At 31.9% G+C, this 8,748-nt stretch overlaps 1 long non-coding RNA gene across 1 annotated transcript; it reads right to left on the minus strand.

Moving 5' to 3' along the window:
* Positions 1–6,392: 6,392 nt before the first annotated feature.
* On the minus strand, positions 6,393–7,565 carry LOC142223625 (uncharacterized). The gene is made up of 4 exons (XR_012718834.1): positions 7,457–7,565; positions 7,275–7,363; positions 6,721–6,877; positions 6,393–6,653 (listed from the first exon to the last, which is right to left on the minus strand). It is a non-coding gene; the product is annotated as an uncharacterized LOC142223625 (long non-coding RNA).
* Positions 7,566–8,748: the final 1,183 nt, after the last annotated feature.

Genomic DNA, 8,748 nt, shown 5'->3' on the forward strand with positions numbered 1-8,748 from the left:
AATAAAACTGATAAAACAAATACGATATTTTTATCGATTGGTTGATTTTTTATGCACCAACTAATTTATAAAATCATAACAATATCTTTATCAAAAGAAGGATGTTGTTTATCAGAAATATTTAAATATTTTATTAATAAAATCTTCGTACATTTGGTCATTGATATCACAATTTTTTATCAGAAAGTATTTTCAAATATTATTAGGGCTGTTTTCTTTTAGCACTATTATCAAACATCCTTCTATTTTTATCAAAATTTTACAAGACGTAGTTTTTTCTGTGTATCTGGGCCCGATTATGCTTCACAATGCAAAACATTTTTTGTTTGAATAAATTCTGAAACTTGAAACAGAATATTTTTGGAAGCATATACTACAGAGACGATTTTATTTATTTAGACTGTTACATGCTCACCTCCAAAAATAACATAATGATCTTCTTTCTCGGGATGCGGTTACTTTAATAAAAGTGATGCGAACTTTCTGTTTCATCTAAATTTCGTAAAGGTGTAGCAGGAATATGTTTACCCTCATTTATAAGTTTGATTAGTTTAGAAAAAGTAAAATAGAAAGTAAAGTTATTTTCAACTCGACAACAGAAAATAGTGCCTTTAACCCTTTGACGACGAAGAACTAACCGCTTGATAAAAGTAAGTTTTTCTTGCGGATTCATATTCAAAATATACCTATTTACTAAGTAAAGTATCGTTAAAATGTAGAAAAACCTCATTCTATGAGAAATTTTATGGGACATATCGATGTCTACATTCCAAAGTGCGCTAAGTCTATTAAGTGAATTTTACAGGAAACAAGTTCAAAGTTTTGTTTTTTGAAATTTCTCAAAACCCGTTTAAGATAGAAATTCTCTTATTTTCGGTCTTAAGATCATATTTTTTATAAATTTTTTTAGTATGTATGAACTTAAAATAGTGATAATAGAACGTGGCTAAAAATGACTTAGACCACTTTAGACCGAACAAAGCTCTCTGCGCTTTTTGGATTTGACATTGTTTAAAACTTTAATCACCGGCTAAATATTATTAACCATAACTTTTGATAGAAGAGTCCAATAAATTCCAAATTTTGACAGGATGCAATTCACCTCAATCCGAATAAAAAACAACGAACTCCATCAAAACATGCTAAGTCGATTTAGCGTACTCTGGAATGAGGCCATCGATATATGTCCCATTCGTCCTCAAAGGTAAATATTTGGTGAGAAAAATTTAATCCTGATAATACTTTCAAGCCTTGCAATATACATGCAGAGAAGGTTAGGTTAAAGTGGCAGCCCGATTAAATTTCAGGCTCACTTAGACTATTCAGTCTATTGTGATACCACATTTAACTAAAAGTACCTATTACATATGGGCACTTCTAGTCTTAACCACTGAACCTTCTCTATTATTTACTTTTGTGGAATCAACCAGATTGCTCCAAAAACATTAACAAACTGCTTATGTTAACGTTTTCCAGGTCAGCCAGTAATCTAAAGCTATATGCCCCTAAAATTCGCTTACGCCTTACACAAAAAGCAGGACACTCACACAAGAGGTGTTTAATTGATTCCTTTTCCTCAACGTCATGACAGCTTATACAATAGTCATTATACTTCGCACCTATAGTTTTTGCAAATTCGCCTATCAGGCAGCGACCCGTTATAGCAGATATTAGGAGTGCTATCTGACGCCTTGAGAACACTAGCATATCTAGTGTGCGGTTTAAGTTTAAATGGGGCCATATTTGCTTGGTGTCGTTACAACCCTTGCAATTTTCCCATCGAATATTGGCCATCATAACAGCCTTCTCACGCAGTAAGAGCTTACAGGTGGCCAGAGGCATACCAACAGATTCTAGTTCCCCTGGAATATGTAAGGTAGTTCCTAGCCTTGCTAACACATCTGCTTCACAGTTCCCCGGTATGTTCCTATGACCAGGCACCCATATTAGGTGAATATTGTACTGCTCAGCCATCTCGTTGAGAGATTTGCGGCAGTCTATGGCCGTTTTTGAGTTAAGGAACACAGAGTCCAAGGATTTTATTGCAGGTTGACTGTCTGAGTATATATTAATGCCAATATTTGTTGGAACATTACTTCTCAGCCAATTTACCACCTCTCTTATTGCCAATATTTCAGCCTGCAGAACACCAGTGATTAGGTAATCTTTTCGCTATTCGAATTTCCAGATCTTTAGAATATACTCCGAACCCCATGTTGCGTATGGCCAACCCTACTTTGGTGATATTTTTTGACCTATACAGTACTAGTATGTGATATTAGGTGGCAACTCTACAAATAGACGGGAGATAAACGAATGATGACAGCTAGAGAGGGAGACTGATCGACTGGGGTTTTTTTTTTGAGTCGGCGATAGAGTGATTCGGACGTTTGTTAAAGAAAGAAGTTAACATCGCACATTATTATCAAAACGGAACTGTTTAACAGAACTAAAAGGAGAAAATATTACGTACATCAGAAATAAAACCGTGTTAAAGAAAATATGTTTTAGCGAAATAATTAATAAACAAAATAATTCATAATTTAATGAAGCAACTCAAAGACTTTTGTTTGCAAAAGCAAAAACAATAATATATGTGAACATAACCTCTATTTGACTGCCTGAAATATATGAAAAAAAAAAATAATATAAAACAAAATTAACTGACAACTAAAAATAAGGTTCATGCTAAAAGATTGGAGAAATATGTATATAAATATAAAAGAAAATAAATAAGAACAAATACATACGTACACGTGAACAATTCCATGAACTGCCAAAAAGAAAATAGAAACAAGTGATGTGCGACAAAAAAAAAAATAAATCAAGTCCGAAGTGAAGAAGAAGAAATACCAAGAAGGCATGTGAAACGGGATGTCCTACCCCTCTTCCACCAGTCCTGCTTTTATTTTACAATATTTTTTTTTCCTCAATTTAAAATAAAAATGTTTTTATCTAAATAGGTCCTGCACGAATGTTATCTACATATTATATATTTCCACTGAATCATATCTAAATTTTGAGTTCTGGATTTAATACGAATTAATAAATAAAACAAAACACAATAGAAAAGAAATGTCAAAATATATTAAATCTGTTCTCACATTGCTTTAGTTATTGTATTTATTTTTTTAATTGGAGGAATAATGTACGTAGAACTATTATAAATTTGAAACAAAAAAAAAATATATATTTAGTTTTTTTGAAATATATACATCTTATTTTCATCTTTTTAATGTAGTAATTTAATTTATATTAGAAACAATAAAATAGCGAAAGAATCAATACAAGAATAATAAGAAAATCAAAATAAAAACAAAGGTCTCTGTAGAAAGAAAGAAAACAACGAGAATGCATAAAATAATGTTATTCGCATTTCAAGAGAGTAAAAATTGTGGAATGCATTATACTCATCATGATGCTGGCGCCAACATCCTATAAAGAGTGGTGAGTTAAGAGTAAAATTAAGAGATTTCCTTAACAATAGTAAGTCAGGGTTCAATTTACACCCAAAGAAAAACAAACATTTTATTAACTTGAAAATTGATACTATTTGCAATTTTTTTTCTTACAATAAAGAAATATGTAAAACTTTAAATTTTATTATGAAATATATTAGTATTATTATCTTCATTACATATCAAATAGAAATATCATTTTTTTATATACACATATATACTAAATGATGATTTGTATTTTGAATTTGTATTTTGAATTTACATATTATATTTAAAATAAAATCAGTGATTTGAAAGAAAAGAAACGAACGAAAAAAAAAAACAAAATGAAATCTTTTGCCTTGGTATATTTCTATATTTTCACCATGTTTGCGTAAATATTTTTAGATAGGTGATGTTGGTTAATGACAGGATGATGTGATTTTGTTGCAATGCATGCCAAATTAATGAACAGTTGGGGGTTTTAACTTAGGTTGCTGACCTTAGTGATAGGGAACCGATCTTGTAGATACTGGACTAAGAGATGGTTACTGGAAGTGATGTGTACTGTTGAAGGGAGGGTTAGTCCAACTTGGGTCAGTAACAGACAGACGGACGTACTGACATATTTGCAATTGGAAATTAAGTTAGGGAGATAGTTATTGAGTTTCTGTTTTGAAATTTCTACTGGACACGAGAGATTTATGATGTGTGAAGGAACATATAGGTAATGGTGAGACCCAACCCCAAGGCCGACGAGCCAAGCCGGATATAGCCACCGTGTCCAAATTAAACATCACTATATACCTTCAATCACAACACCCACTTGTCCATTCAATTTGGAGCCATCAGTATAGAAATCTATATATCTTTTATTCCCCGGAGTCTGTGTACACCACGCCTCACTGTTGGGAATTAGAGTTTCAAACTTTTTGGCGAAAAGTGGTTTTGCCAGGGTGTAATCCACTACGTTAGGCATATCTGGCATTACTTTGAGGACCGAACTATGATCGTACATTTTTTCCGACCACAGCGATAGCTCGCGCAACCGCACAGCCGTTGTTGCAGCTGACTGTTTGGCCAAAATGTCTAAAGGCAATAGATGTAGCATTACATTAAGGGAGTCTGTTCCTGTCTTACTAAATGCGCCTGAGATACATAAGCTCGCCATACGCTGAACTTTATCTAAACAAGTCGGTTTCTGAAGTGCCGGCCACCAGACTACAACACCATATAGCATTATAGGTCCAAACACTGCCGTGTATAGCCAATGCACAATTTTTGGTCTTAGTCCCCACTTTTTCCCTATTGCCTTTTTGCACGAGTACAAAGCTACCGTGGCTTTTCTCGCCCTCTCTTCAATATTAAGCGTAAAATTCAGCTTCCTGTCCAAAATAACGCCCAGGTATTTTGCACACTCACCAAAGGGAATTTCAGTACCCCCTAAGGAAATGTGCCTAACCGTGGGAGTTTTGCGATCTTTGCAGTACATGACTATTTCTGTCTTTGCTGGATTTACACCAAGACCATTATCTTTCGCCCATTTCTCAGTCATCTGGAGAGCTCTCTGTATAATATCTCTGATTGTGGATGGGAATTTTCCCCTGACTGCTAGCGCCACATCATCTGCGTATGCCACCACTTTTATCCTTTCTTTTTCTAGAGAAACCAGAAGGTTGTTTATAGCAACATTCCAAAGAAGAGGTGATAGAACTCCTCCTTGGGGAGTGCCTCTGTTCACATACCTTTGTATGTTTCCTTGCCCTAGTGTGGCTGAAATACGTCTCTTTATTAGAAGTTCGTCTAACAGCCTAAGTATACCTGGATCAACATTCAGAGTTGTCAGTCCATTTAATATCGAGCTCGGATGGACATTATTGAACGCCCCTTCGATGTCTAGAAACGCCACGATTGTGTATTCTTTGACAGATAGTGAGCTTTCAATAAAGCTGACCAGTTCATGCAATGCGGATGCAGAGAAGGAATATAACAAGTTTTAAGAGCAAAATTTTATTTTTGTCGCAAAAATGGTATTTTCTTGGCAAAAATATACTTGGTTGCCGAAATCAGATAGATTATATTTGAAAACATAACATGGTTGCCGCAAACATGCTACAGATCCCCGTCAAAAAATTTTTGCTCTTGAAACATGGTTGAGGTGAACAACTTCCTTTTCTGGGTGTAATAGAGTGTCTATTGTGAAATGGAATCGTACCACTTATATTGCGTCCAATTTTATTGATTGACTTGAAAACGTTTAAAATTGTAACCCGCGACGAACTTGACTGGAAATCCAAAATAATTTTTTTCCGCCTTTTTTAATTTGTTTCATATATTATTATATGACAAACTGTCTTCGAATTTTGAAAAAATATTTTCGATTACGATTTTAAAGTTCTGTTTTAAGTTGCCCACTGAACTGAGCATTTTAAACAGAATATTAGATATTCAAAGCTTACAAATTCTAAAAATAAAGCTGGACATTACTTAATGAGAATTGAAGGAAGATAAAAATAGCGACTTGTAGTTTGCACCGAAAATAAGTAGGAAAATACAACAAATACCATTCCTACACACAAAAAAAATTTTTTTGATTTCAATCACGAAAATCGCGGATTCAATCATTTTTTTAATTGAAATGTCTTCAATCACGAAAATGATAGTATCAATCACCCATTTTGATTGAAAACCAACACGATTTTTAATTAAAAATTTAATTGACTTTTGTCACGGAATCAATTAATTGTGTGATTGAATCAATTAAAAACGTGATTGATTTTTAACATAAAATTCAATCACAGTTTTAATTGAATCAATTAAAATTTTAATTAATTTCGCGACAAAAATCAATCAACTATTTGATTCATTCAATTAAATAATTAATTGAAAAAACTTATAATTTGCGACCCCAAAATCGTATTTAGTTTTTTTTCTTTTGAAATAAAAGAAAATAAGTGTTTCTTATAAAGCATATTTAATATTTTATTATTTTTTGAATTATGCAATAGACAAATAAATTTGGTTCTTGTCATTTGTGTTTTGTTCTAACATAACTTACAAATACAACTACTATCAATAACAACTATAGGGTGAAAAAATAAATTATATAAATCATTATCTTCCTTATAATAATAACCATGTTAGCATGTTCCTTCTAATATGTAGATGCGCCTAGATTTCCAATTAATCAGCAGCCTGTAAGCTAAATTAGTTTTTCTGAAAGTAAACAGAATAATTCGAATTTAATTTTGTTCAATTAAAAGTTAATTTTGTTAAACATTACCTGCATAGAATATCAAGTTCAATTCTTAGTTCCAGGTTGCAGATTTATAATCTTCTTTTGCAGTTGTAGTCTTTTAGCATAAAAAGGTGTATTAAGGAGCTCGGTAATTTAATTTTAGTAACAATTCCTTTCCAAAATTTCCACACATTAAAATCGTCTATTAAAATTTGAACCAATCAAAGACAAAAATAATGGGAAAGAAATGTAATATTTGGTATTATGTTGATGATACTTTGCAAATTCTGGAAATAAAAAAAAAATATAAATGGCAAATACATATTTTGTATTATTTTCGGATATTTTTCATATTTTTAAATCCAAAAGAAAGAACTTTCTACCATTACATAATTCAGCTCATTAGTTTATATACCAGATATACTGCTCTCTACTTGGGTTCAAACTGAAAAAGGCAGGAAAAACAAAAATGCAATTTATTGCCAACGCTACTTCGCAACTTGAAGGTGAATCTTCCAACAAACCCATACCGCTCTTGGTTTTAAGAAAACTAGTAGTGAAAAAAAATTATAATTTTAAAAGATCAATACGGTACCCACTTTTTTATTGCAAACATATTATTATATATTTGATAAAATGATGGAGTTGATGGGATTGATTGGTTAATTTCACGAAATAAAATTGGTCACTAAAAGAAATGAATAAAAAATATATTACTTTAGTCCGTTTAATGTAAACAGGCTTCAATGGAAAACGGTATTCATATTTCACAATTTCTTACCTTCAATAAACGTAGATTGTTTTCCATTTTTACAATATCACAAAACACAAACACAGGTAATTTCAAATGCGTTCTGTCACATATTTTTTTCAAACCTTTACCACGTGGCCGTTTGTTGTTGTTGCACACTTTATTTATTTCAACCAAAGACCATTAATAAAGAAGACGTGAGATAAGCTTGCTCTTCCTCTTTTTCTTGAAGAAACAGAGATTAATATCATACATGTTCCATGAGACGTTGCAACTTTTTTTCGGTTTCTCTTTTCATTTTGCATTCGTAACAAAACTTAATTCGCTTATTTTAGTAATTTTTTAACTCTTAAACGAACAAAAACACACAGAAAAAAAGTGTCTCGTAAAATTAAGAAGATTTTTACAATAATTTATTACAAGAATTTTCCAGAATTTTAGTTCATTTTTCGTATCTTGAACGAAAATTAACTACTCGAAAGGAAATTTTACAAATTCTAAGTAGCAATCGTTTAGTTCATGGCCTACAAAATACGATGGAAATTTCCTTAAAAAATTTCTTAACTGGTAGTTAAAAATTCGTTTGTCATGCTATAAAACTACTTGTGAAATGTAAAGTATTTTCTAAATAATAAGTGCAATTTACTATAAGATTTTTTTGTATGAGGAAATATTTTTTTACGAAAAATGAACTTGAAAGTGGATAGCAATTTCTTACTGACTATTCCTATAGTTAATAATTGTTGGTAAAAAATTACACAATGAAATATTTTTAGTTCACATGTAATTAAATTTATAGACATTTTCGTCAAAAATGGTAGATAACATTTCATGAAAATTTTGCAAATTTTAAGTTAAACGTTTCATCGCTCATAAACTGGTGTGCCTTTACGAATATTATTCTTAGAGTAAATTGTCAGCAGATGCGATGAACTAATGCATAGTACAGAGATCTTTATCGGAATAGTGGAATGTGATTAATGTAAAGATGATGTTACTGAGTTTTGTTGTGTATACATGAGCGTGGGGTTGTTTTTATTTTTGTTCATTTAGTGGCTTGTGTGTGTGTGTTTGTTATTCGTTGATGGTTTTTGGCTGGATGAGGTGTTGTTTTCAATAAAGGCACATGTGTTTTTGTTGTTGTAGGAATGTTTTGGCTTTGCTTGGTTTTGTTTGGCATGCTTCAGTTGTATAGTTGGCGTTGGCGTGGGCTGTTGCATCTTTTAAGTAGGTATGCAACAAGGGAATATAAAGGCATGGAATATTTTGGATTTTTGAGTCATATATTGGTGTTTGTTTATTAAACCTTTTAAATGAAAGTT

This window comes from Haematobia irritans, chromosome 2 (assembly GCF_050003625.1).
Source record: "Haematobia irritans isolate KBUSLIRL chromosome 2, ASM5000362v1, whole genome shotgun sequence".
NCBI lineage: Eukaryota > Metazoa > Arthropoda > Insecta > Diptera > Muscidae > Haematobia > Haematobia irritans.